General features: G+C 42.1%; 1 protein-coding gene across 1 annotated transcript in view; it reads right to left on the reverse strand.

Annotated features, from left to right (window-relative positions):
• TSPAN4 (tetraspanin 4) overlaps positions 1-23,032 on the reverse strand; it is a 391,065-nt gene that overhangs the window by 220,001 nt on the left and 148,032 nt on the right. The window contains exon 3 of the mRNA XM_084287506.1: positions 7,193-7,242. The gene's annotated coding sequence lies outside the window, so the exon portion shown is untranslated. The remainder of the gene's footprint in view (positions 1-7,192; positions 7,243-23,032) is intronic.

Below are 23,032 nucleotides of genomic sequence, written 5' to 3' on the forward strand. Positions count from 1 at the left end.
ACTTCAGAAAGAAAAAAATACCATCTAGTCTTACAGTAGAGGGATAAAAAACAGAAAAGAAATAACCAACTGCATAGCCAACTATTACCAAGACAATGCCCGTGCACTCTGGAGGAGAACAGTCCAGAAACAAGTGCATAGCTGGCCATATGTAACAGGCCCGATTCTCGAAGAACCAGCAGACTCACTGACTGACCTTGGTCGTGTCTAGATTTAAACAACAAAAGATAACCGCAGGCATTTCTCAGAAATACATGGTTAAACCACAAGAGGCAAGACACAAAGCTGACAGACGTCCCGACAGTGGGCAGTTGTTAGTAGTCCTTAACCGGTGGAAGCATCGGGAGGCTTAGGGAAGAATTAGCAGCTCAAGGGTAACAATAAAAGACTCCCTCCCATGTAGACCTTTCAAGAAGACAAGAACTAGCGCACAAAGTCAGACTGCCAAGTTCACAGGAAGCCGTAAGATCACCATTAAGCAGCAGATGCCATAACCCACCAGTTTCCCAGTGTGTGTCAGGGGCAGCGACCCTCAGGAGATTCCTTCAAAGAGCAGCTGCATCGTAACCCACAGCACACGCATACCCCACAGTAACCCTAATGCCACATGCAGCTCAGAGGCAGATTCTTGACCAGATAAACCCAAAGCTGTGGCAAGACGTGTTCTGGAGAGGTTCTGTTCATGGAAAGGTAACAGAGCAACCCCAGGACTATTCTCTGATCAACCACGGATCACCTCTAGCATCTCGTGGTCTGACTGCAGCTCTGGAGAACGTGGCCCTTTCAAGCAAGACCTCGTGCTGGGAATCTATCCTTTGCTGTTCTGTGCTCAGAGAATCTATTAAAGAAGTGTAGGGGGAGCACGAGGAAATTAGCAATGAAGCGGGCCTCTTGGGGAGCGAGAAGGCTGTAATTGAAGTGTGTACAAGAACACGAAACATGCCTTAAGACAGCCAGATCTGACATCAACCTGAAGTTCAGGAAAGGTGCTAAATAAGTAAAGGAGCAACACAAGCTTGTAATGTCCAGAAGGCTGAGCCACTTCAGCCTAGCGCTGTGGGAAATAAAGCGGAAGAAATGCTGTTACTGTGAATTCGTGTCTCCATGAGAGATTATTCTCAGTCAACAGCCTTCTGCTATTTCTGCAATGAGCTGACTCTCCAGAACTGCCTTTCATTTGCAGCAAGACACCAGAAGCCCGATCAGCTACAAAAGGCCAAGGGAGAATAAGACTAGTTAACAAAAGCCCTGCGCAAGTACCTTCACATATTCTATCGCTTTCCACCTAAAAGTTAACAAGTCCATCTTGCCTACCTGCTAAATAATTACCAGAGCAGGAGCAGACGGTGCCTCAAATTACTGGCTCTCACAAAGAAGAGAAAGAGCCTGCTATAAACCCCTTTCCTTTCCAATAGGATATTTACAGTTCTCATTGCATACTACCAAATAGAATTCAAAGGAAGAAAAAAAGAACTACATTAATAAAAGCCTTAGGCTGTCTGATAATCCCTCCTGCCTTCAATACCTTATTTCGCAAGCTTCAAACTTTGTGAAAACCAAAAGGTGAGGCGCCGAGATCACCTCCATGATTTTTTAACCATGTTCCCTTGGAGACTGCCAACTTCAGTTAGGAAATTATTCACCATTCTCTCACCTGCGCTCAGCAGTTCATACAGAGATGCTGAAAGACTGATCAAACTGGGATGAGCAATTTGAGGCCAACTGTGAGGGCCTCAACATTTGCTGATTTGTTTCTAAATGAAGAGTTTAAAATAGTTACTTACACCTTTTCTTTTAAATGCCAATCTTTTCCCCTCTGTCCTTGATTTTATCCCTTATGGAAGTGGCTTGGGATCAGTGGTCAAAAAAAAAAAAAAAAAAGACAGCTACACAAAACCACAATTTTTAGGTATCAAAAGAAGCCACCAAAAGTAATGTAGCAGTCACCATGACAATTACCAGAGAGGATTTAAAATATGAGGAGGAAGAAGAAGAAACAAATGAAAAAATTAGCAGCAGTGTCAACTTCAACCATCCTGTAGGTTTTGTTTTGTTGTTTGTTTTTTTTCCTTTTAGAAAATCCAGACTACTCACCTCACTTGAGAATTAGTACCACGCAAGGTATCTTTTAAGACATTTTCAGGTCTAATCCCAAATCATAAATCACTTTTTCATAAAGATCCTATATGCTTAAAGGAAAAAAGCTCTGATGAAACTATTGATCATTGGTGTTAAACAGTCTGTGCACCTGAAGACTAACAGAAAAAGGAATCGGAAACCAATATACGGATTTTAGTTTCAGTGTTCAGGGAGAATATCAAATTATTTAAAACAGCAGGTATAAAGCAGAAACTGAGAGGCATGTCAACGTCTTTCTTTCACTCTTCAAGAAGTACAGCCAGCCTCAAATCTCCCTTAAACAGAAAGCGAGGGGAATAACCTGGCAGCTGATGTAATTGCCCTCACGTTCCAGCACCACTCAGGGGAGGTGGCACAGGAAGGAGGGGAAAAAGATTCTGAAAAAGGAGGTGAATCTCCGGCTTCAATCCCAAGCTAACTTTCTGATAATCCTTTTGCACTTGCATGCAGACAAGACACCCACAACCATGAGCTTATTTCTTCTTCGGTAGCCTCAGGAGCTAGTAGTCATAAGAAGCTGTCATCGCTTTCCATCCAAAATGCACAGACATGAGAGAGAGAAACAGCTGTACAGCTACCGGGAGCCAGGCTTGAATCACAATGCAGGACAGCTGCTAAGTGCAGGCTTCATGTGCACTCGTGTCATCTCAACACTACCCCCAGCACCTTGAGAGGTCTAACCTGCTCCTTGGGGCCAGAGGCTTACAGAACGGGGCAGCGGCCAAGAACTGATTTCATCTGCACTGATGCAAACAAGGGAAAAGCTCAAGCTGCAATGTTTGCACTTCCTCCTGTTTCAAAGAGGAGGAAAACTGGAAGTACTAAGTGGCAGCCTCTGCCTGGGGCTTGCACTGATGCTGTAATATGGCTCGATGGCTTCTAAGTGCACTCAAGAATTAATACTGTATGTTGTCTTGTTTCTTTTACCATTTCTTAAGGCACTTGCTCCGAGCTGCTGTTGGAAAAGGACAGGGGGCCAGATGTCGGTCCGACTCAGAACCGTCTGCCTTCACGAATTCAAGACACTGCAACGCATCTCTTTAATATATAAATCATCTGAATTTGTCGCCAAAAAAAGGTGCATCTGCCAAAACTGGATGTGCCTGGAATATTAAGGGCGCTCATTTTTGTATGTACTAAAGAATTGTTTATCAATGAAACCTGAGGGGGTGTGTGGTGCTGTTCCGTATCCTAGCAGGAAAGCTTAATTCTACTCACAAAAACAACACCAAATTCCCTGCAACAATAAAATGTCAAATCAGCAACAGAAAATGCCAACGCTAAATTCAGAGTTGAAGCCCACTTCCCATGTGGTTACCTTTAATTTTGGCTTCTTTTATTGTTATATGTCACTTGTCAGATAATGCAAAATACATCAAATTGGGGTTTTCTTTCAGAAATTCTTGCAGATGCCCTCCCCTAAACTCTTTCTTGGATCACTGCCTGTTTTTCTCTCTCCATCTTTTCCCTTGCCTCTTTTCTTTATTTCACTCTCCTACATCTAGAGCTAAAATGTCAGCAATCTCTGTAAAAATATATATACAAACAAGGAATGTCATAGCGCCTGTGTTACTACATTCATGTAACTACTCCTAGTCCAGTTCATTAGAACACAAAATGGGAAGAAATAGAGGACCAAATATAATCCTAACAGCATAGTAATATAAATAATTAATTGGTTTCGTTTGTTTGTTTTTTTAATACATGTATATGTGTACGCACACACCCCTTTGTGCTGAGCATTTAGCACCTGAATCCAACTGTTCTTAGGACACAACGCCTGAAAGTGTTCCTATCACAGTTACTCCACTAAGAGGATTTACCTCAGGTTTACTGGTTCTCCAAGCTTGTCTGTTCTCTCTAGGCGTAATCAGTTGATTTACTAAAACTTAATATCCCCCAAGAAAAATCTTCCCTCACGTATGTTTTTAGTCCACCAAAGCAACCCACACACAACCGCTAAGGTGTCAGCAGTGAGCACTATCTCTATAGCGCACGGGGATTCCAAAGGCATTATGTACCTGGCTCACTTACACGCTTGGAAAAAGCCACTGATTAAGAGGCAATAACATAAATACACCAACCAATTTCTTTAGCTTGTGCAGTCTATCTTGTCTGGGGGAAAAAAAAAAAGTCACAGGAATGCAGAAAATACTTTATTATTACTATTTCTTCATAACTGTAATCTATTCAGAAAGGCTCTTCAGCACCTAGTGAACTAAGAAAACGCAGAGCCCCATCATAATAACCCCGCAAAGCAAGAGGTGACAACCAGGGCCTCTGTACTGCTCTCTCATGAGGCTAGCCAAGGCTACCTTACTTTTTTTCCCCTCAACTGAGATGCAGAGGACACCTACGGATGTGAAAGACATTTCCTGGTACGCTGGCTAACTGCAAATGGGAATGCTCCTCTAGAGCAAAGAGCTTTCTTTACCACCAGATAAACAAGCAAGCACTATTCAGTATTTGCAGCCCACTATTTCTGGGGTGCCCCATACAGTCATAGACTCATCAGCAGGCTCTTAATGCCACCCTAGCTTCAATGCAGTTCTTGGCCTTGGGAGAAATGAATTGTTGTTCTTCCTTTACTCCAAACTAAGCAAACATGAAAAAGAAGGCAACACTTTTGCAGGCTAACAGAAGAACTTTCAACATGCTTGTTTCTCCCTTCACTTATGAAGCCCACTAGGAATCCCCCTAGGGAACATACCAAGGAATGTTCAAACCCTATTCTGGAGCAATAAGAAACAGAATCATGAATTAAGGAAAGCTGGAGCCATCCACTGCTACAGCTTCTGCTACTGAGACAAGACAAACTGAAATCAGAGCTACGGAGAGGTGAATGACTTTCCCACTGTGTGAATCGTAACGTGACAGTACTAATCATTTTGCCATGTGGAATAAAACACTTCTGTGCATCCTCTCAACTATTATTGTTCTAGCACCATTACCAAGGCTGGTATTTAAGTTTTCCCCGAGTTCCTTGGCATCTCACAAAGATCTGTCAAATGCAGCTTCTGGCGCTGCTTTGCTGTTCAACGTTAACCTGTGCACAGTTGACTCCTTGTAAACGCCAGTCTTTCCTAAAAGTAGTAATTTGCATCAAAGATGCATCGTTGTGCTGCTTAAGCACCACAGACTGGCCCAGCTCCAGCCTGTTCTGTGAACTGCCATGGATTTATCCTGGCTGAGGATACAGCCCGTGTATTTAAAGGCTATGACTATCGTTAGGTTCACGCAGTTTCCATCACACCAGCAACTGAATTTGCAATCTGCAGCCAAACACTGGATCAAGTGTTTCTTGAGAGAGTTAGACACATGGAATAATGACAACAAATGAGCATGCAAGCAACATCAAGAAGGTGGATAAAGAATGTGAGTGGATTTCACAAACACTGCCTACCTTTTCCTCCAGCACAGATAACAACTCACTGTCAAGATTTTGTAGTAAACCTTTACAGCGCTAAGATCTCAATGTGCTGGAAATAACCCAATGCAATGCATTGGAAAATTGTTAAGCCATAATCATTTTAGCTGAGAACATCATATTTATGACAGCTCCACTGTTTTCATTACAACTTTGGCAACACGGAGAGGTTTTTACTCCCCATTTAACAACTATTTTGGTCAAGGACAGCATCACTATTAATACTAAAGTATTAGAGGCTCTGGCTGCATTTTAACTAAGGCTAGTCACTCCTTTTTCAGTTTAGGCTGAAGAAGTGTGTTGTGACCTACCAGTTTGCTTGACTGCTGCTTTAAGTGCATGGAGGGCATCCATCTGCATTTGGAACTGCAGCACAGGATAAAGGCAATTCTATGTGTGGCCTCTAATTCACAGATTTTCTCTGAAGGCAACAGAGTATCTAAACAGGTACATAAATCCAGGAAGGCCAAAAGACAGAAAATACAACAATCCCTGACTAATGGGGTACATCTGCAGCAGCAAAGACCAGGCTTAGCTGAGTTGCCTTTTAAAGGAGACTTCAGGCTACACTGGTGCACCATTGCTGCCTGCCTGCAGTTCCCTACCTGCAACTGCCATTTAAACAGCATCTCTCAAGGCAGAGGCCCAGCTCACACACAAGCCATATGATTTTAAGGCTTCCAGAGTCTGAGCTTTCTTAATTAAGTCATAGCAACAATAAATAAATAAATAAATAAAATAGTGTCAAGGTTGGCCCCTTTAATGACCCCACTGGGACCCTTCATTGACAATATAAGACTTTAGATCTACACAGCACATAAAAGGATGCTCAATAATAAATAAAACTCAAAATTAAACACCTTAGAAGGATGGATGGGAGGAAAGCTGTCTGGAATAGCAGTTGTAGATCTCTGCCTAGCTAAAAGTCGTTGCCGACATTTATGGTTGAGGCATCACATTTATGGTTAAGGCATCAGTCGAGTCATCTTTGTTTCAGTTTACCTCTCTTTGTTCCCTAGTTCCCCTTCTCATATCCTTCAGCGGTTCCTAGTAACAACTTTGTTATGGTATACCTATAAATGATGTTCACACATCATTTTGCGTTGCTTAATAGACACATGATGCAGTACCACAAAGCCTAATAATACCATCAGTTTTAGGTTTGCCGTCTCAAAGATCCCTCACAACATTATATTAAGCCTAGAAATATGCTCTTCATTCTACAATCAGACATTGGCAGGCAGATGACAATGGTGATACCGCTATGTTCCCAGAACCGTCAACAGCTGATCCATGTTTGTTTGTTTTCCTCATGGAAAAATACAATTCATGAATATCCATGCTTTCCCTATAGATTCAAGTGAAATATTTACAGATGCCTAGTTAATACAGGCATGCTTTGGTAAAACACAAAATCTCATGTAACCTGCAGCTCCTACAAAATGGGAAGCATCTATTTTCTGCCTTTGTAAAGGAGATAACTTTCCATCACCCTGGCATGCCACAATACAGATGGTTCTGATAAATATGCATCATCCCAAACAAGCAATAATGAGGAAAACAAACATCCAAATCAAGACAGCACTAGAACAACATACATCATCAAAAGGAATAGAAGATACTCACCTTTGTTTCTGCTGCTTGCTTATGCCTTGCAGTATGGTCTATTGAAGCCTCTGTAAAAGAAGAAAGAGATGGGAAAACATAAATATAAGACAACAAAAATAAGAAATTAAATAAAAATGACAAATAAAACTTCTGACGTGGCTGGAACATATGCTTAAGATTTGTTTAGCTGAATATCCACATTGATGTGAAAAATACTTGGAGAAGTTACGACCATTTGAACCCACCCCCCAGTCTGACTTTGCATGTAGAATACTGCCATTTCCAGCTCTCTTTGACAATAACTGAAAGTACATTTTTGCTGTCTCCTACAGCTGCAGACAGAGCGCAAACCCCAGGCAGGGTGGGAGTCAGTGCCTCCATGCCTCCTGCAGCAGGTGTGGGACACTCAAAGGCCATCACTTTCTTATAGATCACCTTTATTTTGGAGACTTACTTAATTAGGCCACATCCCTGAATGAAAGCCTCTGTCACAAATCCTTCTCTCCACATGTGCTAAACAATGGAAAACACAAATCAAGAAGAGAAGAGGGAAAATATGATAGAGCTAGTTTCAAAATTAGCAGATATTTACCACATAAAATCATCTTCTCTTCATGAAAACAGAAGTCAAAGTCCCAAACATGCTCTGAAATACTTCATTGAAAGGAAAATGCATTCAAGTGCTGCTTTTCCCACTCACAGGTTTTCGGGCCCTCCATTTTGCGTAGCACACGCAGACGTATTAGTTAGAAAAGCTTCCCCCTCCTTAAGACACAATTCCTAGAAACTAAAATTAAGCACTACATGTAGATCCCCTGGGGACCAGCTTTCTCTGAGGGAGGGCAGAGGGAGCACCACAGGGAGCTGTGGGGCTGTGAGGGGGATCCCTGGTTGGCAGGGCCCCGCGCGCGGGGCTGTACCCCTGAGGCAGGCCGGGGCCCACACGGCAGGAGGGGCCCACACACAGGGGCCATCCATCGAGGGAGGCCTCAGGCCCTGCCAAGAGAAAGCTGCAGGCAGCAGAACTCCCCCTTGTCCCTACAAAAAGCTCAAAGGACCACATGTGTGGCCAGCTCAGGGCCCGGCCTAGCTGCCAAGTACCTGAAGGGCCAGGCAAGAGGAGCACCATGGCTGACAGCCATCAGCTGAGCTCGCAAACACAACTTCCCTGCTCTCCTGCCTTTGGTTAAGGGCATTTTAACCTTGTGAAGCATGACCTTTCAGTCAGATGTGGCTGCTATACTGTTGTCCAATGCACAGTGTAGTGGAGAAAAGAGCTTTTGCTATTCTCCTCGAGCTGTTCTAATTAGGGAACTACACACTACTCACCTAAGCATCCACTCCCTTCGGGTGGGCGGGTTAGACATACTGTTGACTGGTGACACCTGGCAAAACCCATTTTTATTACCCACTGTAGCTATTTTGCATCCCAATATCACTGTGGGACTTGATGTTACATACCTCTACTCAGACATTGTCCACACTAAACCCTTTCCCTCCGTTACTCAGCCCTCTGCCCTCATAAACTTCTAAACACCCTTTACTTTTCTATCTGAGCATGCTTATTTTCAGAAGAGAAACATGATAGAATTAATGCCCACGCGTGCACAAACACAAAATGTAAAGACTGAAGTGGAATCCACCTGTCAATTTTGGCTGGAGCAATTCTATGTTATCCTTTAAAGAGACACTGACATTTCAGATTGCCTATACATCCTCAAATTCATAAGCAGGAACGATGTACTACCCTACTGGTTACAGGTTTTACAACTGAAAACATACACACAAGAGTTATATTTTCTAGTAATTATTTTGGCACTGTAAAGGTTTTCACTTAAGCAGAGAATATTCTTTTTATTCTTAACAAACTTGATAATTGTACAAAAGTCACCAATCAGAGAGATTTTACACACCGAAATTACTTTTGGACACATCTTGTCCTAAAGTAGAACAAGAGCAAATTTTGGACCTGGAAAACACACCAACTTTCCTTGTATTACAGAATTCAAAAGCTGAGGAAGATAGTCAGAGATCCGCATGAAATACAGCTCGGTATATAATTAGCAGAGCAAAAGAAAGCATTCAAAACCAAATGTATTCAAATCAGCTCAGCCACTTCCAGCACTGTTCCAGCAAGAGGTATGCAGAGCAAGGCCTGGCCTGCTTTTCAGCCTAGATGATTCAGGTTTCCAACATTTCTAGAAGTGCAAATTTCCCTTGACAGCCATAAATTCATCTGAAGAGTGATGGCAATTAAAGAAACGTAATCTGTCACACTGCAGGGTTTTATTTTACTTGATAATGCGTTGATATATATATACACACAAGAATGAAAAGCATATTTTGACATTTAAAGCCATCCTAGCTTGTCTGTGCCATGCAGCCCAAGCTGTCAGGAGACATGTGGGAGTGCTGCAAAGTTTTTAGATAACAACAACTTCTAATTAAGAAATGAAGTTGCATTTTTACCAAATTAGAGCATGTACAGCTTCTCTCACACAAACACAAAAATGAGAAACATTTGGCTAACACTCATTTTTCTGGCCAGTCACTTCCACAAAGCAGCAACTGTGACTGAGCGATGGCACTTCAGTCTGACTGCAGGCTTTTCTTCTCCAGAGCAACACTCCATTTCGGTGGCTAAAGCGCCAGGCTGAGATTCAGATGATTATGATTCAAATCCTGGCTCTGACAAAAGCCACTTCTCTAACTTTGGGTGAATCATTTAACTGACACTCTCTCTGCTTCCAAACTAATCTGTAAAGTCAGTATAATCCTATTTTCTTTCTCTTATGCTTTAGGAATAGGGTTGGGTAGCTTGGATACCAGAACTGATAGGCAGCGTATAGTTCCGTGGAGGTTAATTTCACTGTTCACAAAGAGTAACTGACACTTTTGAAGCTGCCTGTGCTTTTGTGGACTTCTAGTGATGCTCATTCTCCTCGCCTGTTAAGGTGACTGTCATGAGCGGATGGCTGTAAGCTTAGAAGTTATCAGAGTTAATACTAATACCTTCGCCAAATCTGTATTAGAAAACCTGTGTTACTGTTTCAGTTCAGAAAAGAAGGGACACTTTCCAGTCATCCCCGATTTTTACCTGTTGGTTGTCAGCCTGGGGCACACCTCAGTGCACAGCGGGGACTGACTTCTTTTGGATGAAATGAAACCTGAGGATGAGCCTCAGGAGCATGCTGAATGCATTCCAGATGCTAACAGGCATTCACTAGACTAGACTAGAGTTAGTCTAAACTACACGCACCAAATGTGGTCCATCAGCTCTTTAAAATCGACTGTCCTGCTGCATAGATCTACTATAAACAGTGTCACTTCCCTTTCCTTCCAGGCGAGGGCATGTTTTCTGCCATGTTTCCGAGTCTCCATCATTTTGATGTTCTAGTTTCACAATGCCCCACTGACAGTCATCCCGATACAAGTGGTGGGGCAGCAAACAGAAACGGAGGGCTGGTAGGTGCTCAGGTTGGTTTCTCTGCTGATACCAGGACTTATTACAGCTTTTCAGAATTCAGAGCTGTCTGAAGCTACCCAGAGATGGTGACATTTTCATAAATCAGGAGCTGCAATCTAACTGGGGGTAGAGATCCCATTCGATGGAAAGCATATGGCATTTTTAGGAGAGGTGACTTTTACCTCACAGACTGCATCCGGAGAAGATAAAGCTTAGAAAAGGTCTGGGCAGCAATGGCAGCATGTCAAGAAGTCTCTCCTTGTGTCTCTTTAAGCTAGCAGAAAGTAACAAAGCTCTTTTGTCAGCCTTCAGTTGTCTCATTGCAAATTAGCTCTCATGAAGAGAGAAGCAAGCGAAAACACCCATGAAGGGATGGGGTGGATTTGTTTGTACAATGGCTTTTGTTCCATGCAGCAATATGGAAATGCAAGATAAGGGTTTCTATTACCCAGAGGCTATAGGGTACATTGTACTCCAAGCACAGACACATCCCATTAATGTTAACGGGCATTGAGTACGCTCAGCCAGGAGAGCACAGTCACTGCGTTTTCACAGTGGTGCACATAGGCAGCAAGCTCTTGCCATCTACTTCACTTTCAACAACTTCAGGACAGCCCATTATTGCCTTCACTTCGAGAAAAGAAAATGGAACAGGAACACGTGTTGAATGGTGTTATGAGTGGTTTCAACTTATTAGCACAGGTCCCCATCTGCATCAGGAGTAACGTAATGCCTGAATTGGCCCCTCTGAACACAGCAAGCCAAATATTCTGAGGTGATGAAAATTTTGGTTAAATCTCTGTAAAGCATATTTCAAAAAGGACAACATCAACAAAAGAAGCAATCTAACATGCACCAGCGATACTGCTCAAGGGATTGTGAAAGTGGCCTTGAAGAACCGGGCGCATGTGTCTCCTGGGACGCAGGACAAGCATTTTCGTCTAAGGCATGAACACATACCCAAGATACTAGAAAGGGATGGAATAATTCCCGCGAGCTTCATGTGGCATTTACAGCAGCTCTGCCTGTCCCATGCAATATCTGATGGATGACATCAGGAAGAAACTACTCTTACCCTGTTTCAGCCTGCAGGATTTTACGTACATGGTCATCACAGCTTCCAAATGCCAGAATGAAAGTTTTCTAAATGCACCAAGGTACACACACACGTTCACTCAAACAGATCACAAAAACTAGTCTAATTCATTGGGCCAAGATCTCCTCAGAGATAAATTGTAGACCACAGTGTTAAAACAGCAGCCCAAGTGAAAGTCTAGTTTACAGCTTGAGTAATTAATTTTCTTGCTCAGGGGATTGATCACTGATGATTGCACGAGAAGGGTCTCCAACACTAACCAACTTCATGTTTCAGGGTGATCTCTTCTTGTTCTCAAACCTCCCCCAAAGCCAACTTTTTTTCTTCTAACTCTCCCCTTCACAATACAAATACACCAGTTCCTCCCATCTTGAGAAATCCATGCCAGGATACATAAGCCAATGTGAGCTCGCTACCATTCAGCATTCTTTTCCAACAAATGCAGCCTAGAAACATCTTTTTACGCTCTCAGAGTCAAGGGAAGCCACTTTTACCACCACCTCTGATTTCTTAGTTAGGTCCTTCAGTAGCTTTGGCCATGCTCCTGCTGTTGAGCTGTTTCTTTTCATGGCTTCTGAGATCCCATTTCCTAAATCCTTCTAGTTTTCTAAGCACTCCTTTAGCATGTCCTCTGCTGAACTTTCCTCAAGCTCCATACGTTTCAATTTTTTTCTGTAATTCCATTAGCCTCTGTCCTTTTTGTTCCTTCTCTTTTCCTTCCGCATTTCATCTCATCTGCAAACAAAATTCAGCTAGTCTGATGACTTACAAAATACCACACCTTCTGTTCAAATGTGAATCTCAGCTTGTTTGCTTATATTTTGATGTGTGCTTAGCAATTACCACAAACTCATCATGGCTAAAGCAGATATCTTAATTTTCTCCTCAAGCCTCTCCCACCCATTATCTTCTTTCCTAACGATTTGTGAGCAATAACAACATCTTCCTGTTGTACCAGCCCATAACTTGACTATCATCTTCATCTTGAAGCTCACTGTTCATTCCTATATCTTGTATCTAAGCTATACCTCAGCACGGCAGACAGGCAGACGCTTCCCACACAGCATCGCTAATGGGCCAGCCATAGCATCATATCATCGACAGAGATAAAACTCTCTTGACAAATGCAATCTTGTTCCACAGCTATTTATCCAAAATGCCACTTTAATGGCCATTTATTTTCCTAGACCATCCCCTTTGGCGATGCTATTTCTTACTACGCAAGCCTCTGTTCATTCCCTTCTCTCTTTCAACATTGCTGAAATATCAATATCGTTGCTATATTTTCCACAGTTTAACCACAAGCCTCTCTCACCTCTTCTTCAATATCAGAAGTTCAATTTCTACCTCTGTCATAGCCTCAGGGATTCAATCAGCTCTAGTCCCGAGTTTGAAAATGCTTTATGCCCCTTAGGTGGCTTCTAGCTCCACTGAAGTCTGTGGGATGTGTGGGCCAAAATTTTGTTTTACAAGTAATTTCCAAAATCAATGAAACCATTCACAGTATGTAAAATAAAGCACACGCCTTGGGCAAGGTCTGCTTCAGAAAGGGCTCGCTGGTATGACTCTGTAAGCACAACCACCTTGCTACAACCAAAGCAGCTAATTCTCATATTACAGGTGCAGCCTATAGCAGTGCCATTGTCTTTTGCTGGTAGGATTTATACCAGTTCATAGAATTAAAACCAACAAACAACTCTTTCAGCAAAAACATTTTTTGGCAGCAGAAATGCAATGTATTAAGGCTGCTATTGGTATAGAAAAGTTCTAATAAATAAGCAAGTAAATAAATCACAACATAGCCCTCTCGATCCAAGAAACCTTTCTGACACAATCTGGCCTTTTTTTTTTTTTTCTAGGACTGGGACACATACATAAAACATCCGACTGATAAAAACTAAACCATATATATTTACATACATTCAGCTGAATCTATGTATGTATCCACATATACAGAGATCGATTTAAAGAATGCGTATTTTTCCTTGAAAAGTACTAATTTCTACTGCTGAACTTGAAAAATTGACAGCCCACAAGATGAAATACAGCTTCAATGGAGACTGATTCTTCACACATGTAAATCAGGACATTAAAAATATTTCCAGGATTAGAGGACTGCTTAGACATGACATCATCTTTTGGCTTCTCCTGAGACTATTTGGAAGAGTGATGATATCACTTAATGCTTATTGCCAAAATTACTCTTACAGATAAGGCACCAGTGATGGTTGTATACATAATGAAAATGTAGTGGTGTCCAAGTCATCAATTAGATACCAGCATTAGCTCTCTGCAATGCCAAAGTTAGGAAAAGTCACAGTGCTTTTATAGTACTCTAAAGCTCTTTAAAAAAATACTCTCAATCACAGACCAAAAATACCAAACGTACCGCTCACACAAAAAGTTTAGCTCTTTGAATTGGCAACTAGGACCACTATACTTGTTTCCATTATGTTATACTTATTTTATAGCACCATGTTGCTACTGATTTCATCAGAACTACATTAGCATCAAACTTGCCTAATGTACTAAAAGAGGAGAATATGTGGTTTTTTTCCTGGCTAAAACAAGAAATCATTGGGACGATAGATACGGGCCATCTTGCTGTCATTGCTGCAGTTACTTTTAAAAATCAGAGCTCCTTTTTAAAAGCCCTTCCTCTGCTCACTAAACTCTTCAGTCTGCACATAAACCAGCACGGTTGTTGAACTTGCAGGAAACATTTTGCACTGTATGTACAAGGCAGTGGGAGGGGAAGAGGAACTACAGCTTGATGAAGTACCGAACCAAAAATATTGCTAGCGTGCTCTTCAAAGGAGCAGAAAACTGAGGGCTCTGAAATGAGGCAATAATGTAACTAAATGTAGATCAGCATCTATTAATGAGAGCTCAGGAAACAGATGTTGCTGAAAGCACATTACCAGCGTTTGATGCTTTTTAATGAATGTAGGACGTGAGGAGCAAAGTGTGTGAGCATTGCTACAGCACGGCTTTTTTTGAGGGGCTTCACAGTTATTTGTTTTCTGATATTTATCTTACTTCTACGGAGAAGCTCTATTCATTCCTAGTAAAAGTTGCTTTGTTCTACTTTAATACCATTTTTCTTCATTCTTGAAAGACTGGCAAATATGCATTTATGTTCACTAAATGCACATCTGTTTCTTTACCTACACTAATGGAAAACTTTATCTATTGTACCATTCCTCTTCCACAACTCACTGCAAATATTCAAGCCCAACAATTACTATTCAGCCCTTAAGTCTAATACACACAAAAGTAGGGCACTCTACCCCACAGGAGTCGAGGCATAACACTGTATTTTGTAAAGGACAATCTTTCGTTGCAGCGATTCACAAAGCTTTACAAACACCCATGAAATTCCCCAGCTCTGTTTATTAGCATTTTAAGACAGAAGAAAGGACTTACAGTTGACTCAAGGGAACAAGTCCCGGCTCTCAGCTTCTCGAGCAATGGATCAGACCAGCTTCTAGAAACGATTAGCTCCATTTATTCTGCAGAGCCCCATACTGCTGCATGTTAGAAAACCAAGAGGGATTTGTAAGGCTTTGTGGGCCATACATGTTTTTAAGCCTCGTGATACTAAAAAAAAGTCTTTATTTCACTACAATTGCTTTATGTCTGCATAAAAACTCTATCACTGAACTTTACAGGCCTGCTCCTGTATTTGTAAGCACCCTAGCAGCTGAAGAATTAAACTCTTCCTCTAGAACATACACTGAAGGCAGAAACCTCAGGACAAATAACTCAACATGGGCTACCTTGCCCTGGTATAACTATATACCTCTGGTCAAGTACAATAGGCTTGCTCCCTTCATAACCTTCACCCACATTTCTGCATGTGTCTTTTTATTGTGACTGCTGAAAGATCCACTCAGCAATGCCTCCTTCGCTGTGATCTCTCTTGTCACTGCAGATAACAATAACAGCATTACTGTTCTTTACTCCCAAACCCAGGGCCCTCCAGGCACCTACCAGGAGGACATTTTTGAGGCACGTCCCATGGGGCATGACCAGCCAGCACAGCAGGACTAATTACAGTGATTAGACCAAGGGCAGACACAATCGCACTGAAACAACAGGACTTTTGTCACGTCCTCCCCACGGGGCAAGGCCCGCTTCCTACCTGCCCTACACTGCCTGCTGCTGGCGCTTCTGCCGCCGAGGGTCCCTGCAGCTCCTTCCTCAGCTGAGCAGCCAGAAGCTCCCCTGCGAGGCTGGGTCACGATTGTCAGATGTGACAATCTGCTCCTTTTACGGTTCTGAGCCAGCATCTCCTCTGAAACTCCAGGGAAGCCCCATCAGGACACAGTGCAACACCAACAACTGGAATTAAGCACCTTTGCTGCTTCTGCCACACGCCTCTCCCATGGCTTCCCTTTACACTCCCTACGTACTGCCATCTTCCTGGCTTCTCCTGGATGTCCACACCGCTTTCAAACATTTCTTCCACCCCAGGCAGTTCAGCCTCTCCTATTTCTGCCTGAGCTCAGCCTCACAGAAAAGCTTTTGAATGTAACACTTCCCAAACATCTGCTCCCCTTCCTTTTCTTCCCTTCTTTTTCACTGTCTCGCTCCTATCCTGATTTTATCCTTCACATTACTTGCATTTCCGTAAACCTTTCTCTGACTCACCCTGGTTGCCCCCATATGACATGCTGCCCTGCTCCTTTGAAGTTAGGCAATCAAGAGCCTAAGTGTCTGCTATCACCCAATGCCTTCTTAAAATTAGCAGGAGAAACCCATACCAAGTATTGGCCAACTCCCAAACAGTGATAAAGCACCAGGTCAAAATTATTGGTCTTGTAAAGCTTCAGCTGCTCATGCAGCCATTTTTTCTCTTCCTCAGATGCCGTGTCTACACACCAGCTCCTCTAGGTCTTCCCTTCTGTCCTTGACGAGTCTCATCCTTCTGACTGTTTATCATTTTCCCCAATAACAGTGACTGACCTGGTGTGCCCTACTGGGTCATTTCCCCTTCCAGTGCATGACACCACTCAGGGCTTCTCCATGACACCCATCCCTTCGGCACAAGTTTGAAACCTGCTTTCAGCTCATCACTGCATTTACCTGGTCTCATTCTTTCTATTTCTGTAATAAATGCAAGTGTAACAGCTACAAAAGGGTTTTACGACTTTGCTTTGTAGTCTCACTTCAGCTGCATGCATATTTACCCTGTTTATTTTCATCCAACCCAGCATGAAAAGTCATGAGTAAAAGAGAAATTATACAGTCCCAGAGGGATCCTGCTTTTGCGTATTTCTTCCCTCTTCTAATGCATTTATTAGAGCTTCTGAATTAACAGTGGCAGATGCATGCAAAGGAAGAAAATTTTAATTTTGCAGATAATAATGGATTACAATATATTAACATTACTGTAAAACCCACAAAGTGGAAGCACTCGAGGGACGTAGGAGCAATTAATGTAGTTAGCTGATTTACCTAACTCTGACACACTGCTAGGGCATTCAGGAACAACTGGAATTGTGTTTACACAGGCACAGCTCTGTGGCTTCAATATCAGAGACAAATATCCTGCCCAGGATTCAGGGGCACACCAGCTGCTTCAGGCAAAGGAAATATAAAAACTTATACTGAAATAGCATTTCTAAACAGATCTTTAAAAACAGATCATCTTCATTAAGATTGCTGGCAGGGGTAAAGCATTAAGGATGTGGTACAAAGACTCAGCTCTCAAGAGATCCATATTTTTGGTAATATGAGAGATTCTGTACCAGCTAAGAATAATCTTTGTTTATTATATACTTTTATCATACCCGAAAACAAGAATTTTCAGGAAGAAATAAATTCAAGGTAGGCATAGGTGTAAGCTCTAGTTAAAAATAATTTATATAACAGAACTGTGTAATTACTAGGCAAATAAATCCAAACATGACAAAACAAACTCGTGGTTACGGTTGAGCTTTTTTAATAGTATTGGAAACATTAGCAAATGTCTCATTGAAATGCAGTGTTGATTTGTAACCCACAGAAATGCTTCATGCATATTTCGGATATGAATCAAAAGCCCTATGTCCCGTGCTTTGAATGCAGCTACAGCCAAGAGCAGCCTGCAGTAGTGTCCGGTACTTTTATCTTAACGGGCAACTGCCCTCTAAGAGCCAGGACCTCTTTACAACTTCCAAAACACGAGATTCACGTGCATGTGGAATTCAACATGCCCAAATGAACACAACAATGATGCTGAGGATTTTAAAAGTTCTTTGCTGCAAATGAAAGAGGCTAAACTGACTTAAGTCCAGCCAAACGGCCTCTGTCCATAGCTAAAGGGCTGAAAATGCAATCCCATGCCAGCAACATAAGCACTAGGAACTAATTTCTAACAAATCCCCCAAACTTTTGGGATTTATGTTTATTCAACAGAACCTCGGCTGTTAAATTAGCAGCAAAAACACTGAGTAATGCCATCAACGTTTATATGGAAGCAGAAACATTTAAAACACTCAGTAATCACTTTGAGTGCATGCTACTGGATCCCAGTTAAGGTACCTAGCGCAGGATTTTACATACTGGTCCAGACATTACACTTCTCGCAATGCCCCAGATATTTTGTGAATTATAGCTGAAGAAGTTTGCCTGCCACCAGCATACTGCAGGTAAAGAGCCTCGCTGCATGCAGAACTCAAAGATGTCAGCTTCCTTCCTCTCCTTTTAACCATTCCCACTACGATGCCATGGCTCAGCAACAAAACCTCAGGGAAAGGAGGATGAAGGACAGTCCCTTGTGGACGTGGCATTTATCTTCCCCAGTAACTGCCACATGCAGAGGGGCTCTCCTGCCTTACAGGGAGCAGCTAAAGATCAGCCTACCAGTGGGAAGCAGGGAATAAATTCCTTGTTCTGCCTTGCTTGCATGTGCAGCTTTGCTTCACTTATTAAATTGGCTTCATCTCAACCTGCAGATTTCCTCCCTTTTCCTCCAGTTCTCTCTCTCATCCTGCTGAGGGGCAGCAAGAGAGAGTCTGGTAAGTGCTAAGGTGCTGGCCAGGTACTACATGACTGGGCTACGCAGGACAGCACACATTTACATGTATAGACTGGATTTTCTATTGGAATAGAAGAACTAAGAAACACACACAAAAACGTACGTAAAATGTCCCCATTCATCTGCTTACCCTCTTCCCCCCTTTTCCTTGCTGTGGATGTTGCAGCTCTTGTTCCTAACTCCAATTTGATGGTTTGTTTTCACACGATGATCCTGGTTCAGACTGATTGATTTTCATTGCTGGATGCTACAGGGAAACTATGAAATATCCTCTATTTCTGGTTTTAGTGCTCATATAGAGCCGGCTGGATATGACTTTTTCACTTTATTTTTAGCTCTCTTTTATTTATATTATTCTACTGTCTATTTGGTAGCTATGCTACACTGAGTTGAAACGCAAAAAGAGAAAAGTCTCCATTTTTTTTTCAGATCAGCCCGTGAAAAAGAAATCCAAACATTTGTTTTAGGCAAAGGAATGTGGAAATCTCATCTACATCCCAGCTTCACAGATCCTATCGCTAATCATCATTATGTCCAAGGCAGTTTTCCCATTGGTCTCAAACATGGTGCTACTATTCTAACTGGCTACAATTTTCCCTTTTCCTTTTCAGAAGTGAATTAATTGTATAGTTTTCCAGAGCAATTACAGTAGTAATATTTCTCTCTATTATTCATGTACAGTTGCAAGCAGTTTAAAGAGCTCAACTTTCTAAAATGATATTTCCTCTCCCCAGGAAAACCGTGCCTCATTAAAAAGATTCAGATGAAGCACTAAAAATAGCAATATATTTTTTTCTTTTTTTGAAAATCATATTTTTGAGGCCCTCAATGACATTTAAATTTGTTGGTTCCATAAGATGTCTACCTGTAGCTCTACACACTGCAGTATCTTCATAAAACTCATCCTAAGTGACTTTGGAAACCCAGCTTGAAGACTTGTAGTTCACATAGCCCATTCAAAACTTCTATCCAGTGAGAATGTTTTCTATTATTTTTAAACTGTCTTTATAATGACAGGCCCTTGGCAGCCTGAGACTGGATTTTTATTTCCAACTGACATTTTTCCTCCCATAAAAGGTGCTTGCAACTGTATGAGCCAAGTTGCTCATTAGAACTCAGCTCCTGTATCTTAACAGGGTTTAACGAACAAGCAGAATTGAACCAGTGTTTTAATACCAAAATAAAAAGCAGAAATAGAAGCAGATTTAATGGCAACTCTGTGCACTACCTTATCCAAAAGTATTAAACCAACTGGACTAGACTTCATACTGTAGTTATGTTGACATGTAAAACACTGGGGAAAGCTAAAAATTAAAGCAGCAAGGCCACTGTCAGCTGGATATAACCTGGTGTCCATTACATGGGTTTAACTCCAGTGAAGTCATCTGCTGAGAGTCAGAAGTGACTCCAAAAAGTCACTGTAATATTACTTGTTGGTCTCATCTCTGTCACTTGCCTGTTCCCGGGTCTCCGTCATCTCTCAGAAATTCTGGCACATCCATTTGTCCTGTTCCTGTGCTCTGCCACCTCTGAGTGGATGACAGAGGCAGAATGAACATGTGGGATGATCTTGTCCCGCTGCTGAACATTCAGCTCTGCAATTCCAGTGATGAACCTGCTGATGCATGAAGCCACTTCCAGTAACATCTATTAGCCTACTGTGAGGTCCTGCACGGACTTGGTCTGCACCAGCCACCTCAATCCTTGCTGAAGAACAGGGAGATTTCTTCACAGTGGAAGCAATTTTCGGTTTATTCATCGTTTGTTGTAGAACAAGAACAGAGATACTCGACAACATTTTTTTCAACCATCACATAAGAGGGGAATGAGTATGGATGTGTTGCGGTGGTCATTCTTCCTATGGCCAGGCCCATGGGCCTACCTGTGACCCGCACCTGTGGGTCTGTTTGTACACAAACACACATAGGGACCACAAACCCTATGAAGAGAAGCACCGGCTGTGCACAAACCCAGCCACAATTTCTCAACACACCCTTTTTTCCCCACATATCCAAGCTGTTCCCTCAGGATTTTCCCGGTGCAGCCCAGAGCCTCAGGCTCAGCCCCGACCATGGGGGAGGTCGGCCTGCTGAGGGGAGCGCCGCCATCTTGTACCAAGTATGTTACCCTTGTGTTGAAGGCTTTCAGATCTTTTATACGTATAAATATATATATATAAGATATAGAGAGATTAAGTGTAGAAGTGGAAGGACAAAATATTGGTGCAGGGCATAAACAGATTTGAGATGAAAATGAAAGAAGTCCTTGCAAACAGGAATAAATCGCTAACTAAGCTGATGCCAATAAAATAAGTTTTCTCCTGAAAATTCACACTTTGCACATATCCTTAAGGCTTTATCTTTCTCCCATAGGAGATGAGTAAATCCCACTGACTTCTGTAGAGGGAGGCCGAAGTTCAGTCATTAAGATAGCTGCACTTTGTTCCCCAGGAATATCAAACTGTCACTCTCTTTAGAAAAGCTGCATTCAAAATGAGTAATCAGAAGCACAGAAGTCCTGGTTATTGTCCCATAACGTTAAATACAGTGAAATCACAGCACAGTCATGTATTACATACTACAGAGCCTGACATTTTCATTGCTAATGTCACCTACAGCTTAAGGCTTTTTCCCCATAAATCAAGCAGGATTTTTTTCTCCCTTCACAAAGTCGTCGAGCGGCTATATTTCAAAAAACAATGTCAGAGCTGTCACACGCTATCCATATCCATTTAATAAAAGAGAAAAGGTTCTTTGGTCCATAAGGAAAAAGCTGATCCTGAGCCATAACAAACACATGCATCACTCCCCTCAATAATGTCCATAATGACTTTGTGCCTTTTTTTTCTTTTTTTTTCCTTTTTTTTTTTTTTTTTTTGGGGGGGGGGGGGGAGTATGGTGTGAGGGAAGGGTAGGAAGTGTTTTCTTTTCACAATACATTTTTTTAAAGCCTGTATACTCCTGAAAACCCTTATCTTCCCTCACTTTCTGATCTCTTTTGGTTTCTCTTTTTTCTGTGAAATAAACTATTACACAAAACTAATGACCAGTTAAGGATGTGCAGAGAAGGATTAAGGTGCAATGACTCTCCAGGCCCCCCGCTGAAACCATCTGTAGCTGCCTCCTCCATGCGGCAATAAGCTAGGCTTTACAACGTGTGGAAGTGTTTCTTCACATTTCAGTACAATTCTGGCAGATCTTTCCACATATCTTCCTTTACCTTTGTCACTGCATTAAATCACTGGATTTTTAGCCAATGCTATGACCTACAGCAGAGCAAAAACTGAACTATAGCTCCAGAAAGTGGAGACAAAAATGAGTATTGCCAGAGGCAGGAAGGGGAGAGTGCAGGGTTATCTCAGGAACATTTCCTGAACAATACAGGATTAAAATGGCTCATAAGATACCATCCTCCAAGAAACCCTGATCTCTCATGTCACTGCATTACACTCCACCAGGACATGGGTCTGAACAATTCATTTACTGTTTTCTCTGGCATAACCTTCGCATGTGCTTGTGGTTTGAAGAGGATTGCCCAGCTGCTGCAAGGCATTTGTGTGACTCTCCAGACAAAAAGCATGCTTCAGGGATTAAAGCAACCCTAGACAGGATTCTCTCAATCCATTGCTCATCTGGTGACTCTGCAAGTTACCTCGCTTTTCAGCACTTTTGTTTTCTTTTTCCATTTCTGACCTTTTAAAAAACATTTTAAAAAACAAACAGGATGAGACTCCTGTCATCCAACTTCTGACATCCAGACTAAGCTTTTCCCTGTTATTCCCCTTCCTCTTGCCAGCACTGAGAAATAAGCACTTCCCAGACAATTAATCCAATCCATTCTTGATAGTGTCTGTAAGAGGAGAGATAACATCCTAGGGGTGCTTACTTCCTTTGGCAGAGGCTAGACAGACGGCTTGGATGAATTCCATCCTGTTGATCCATGAACACGAGATCCTTGTTCAAAATGACACAGGCATCCAGGAGATCAAAGCATTAGATATCAGTTGCATTTACTCATTTCATGAGTGCCTTAATCTGCTCAGAAAGTGAGATCTCTGAAGCAAGGCTCTCCCATAACTGTACGTCTGCACAGTCCCTGGCACAATACAGCCTAGCACAGCTGGGAGCTACAGTTGTCTCTGTAACCTACAGGATCATAGGGTAAAAAGTTGACAGATTCATAGACAGATTCAAGAACACGGTGAGATGTACTTCATTAAGGATCACACAGGTCTAACAGAAAAAAAATGTTTGTTTATCTGGCATTCCAAGT

Source organism: Netta rufina, assembly GCF_964035555.1.
Source record: "Netta rufina genome assembly, chromosome: 5".
NCBI classification, from domain to species: domain Eukaryota; kingdom Metazoa; phylum Chordata; class Aves; order Anseriformes; family Anatidae; genus Netta; species Netta rufina.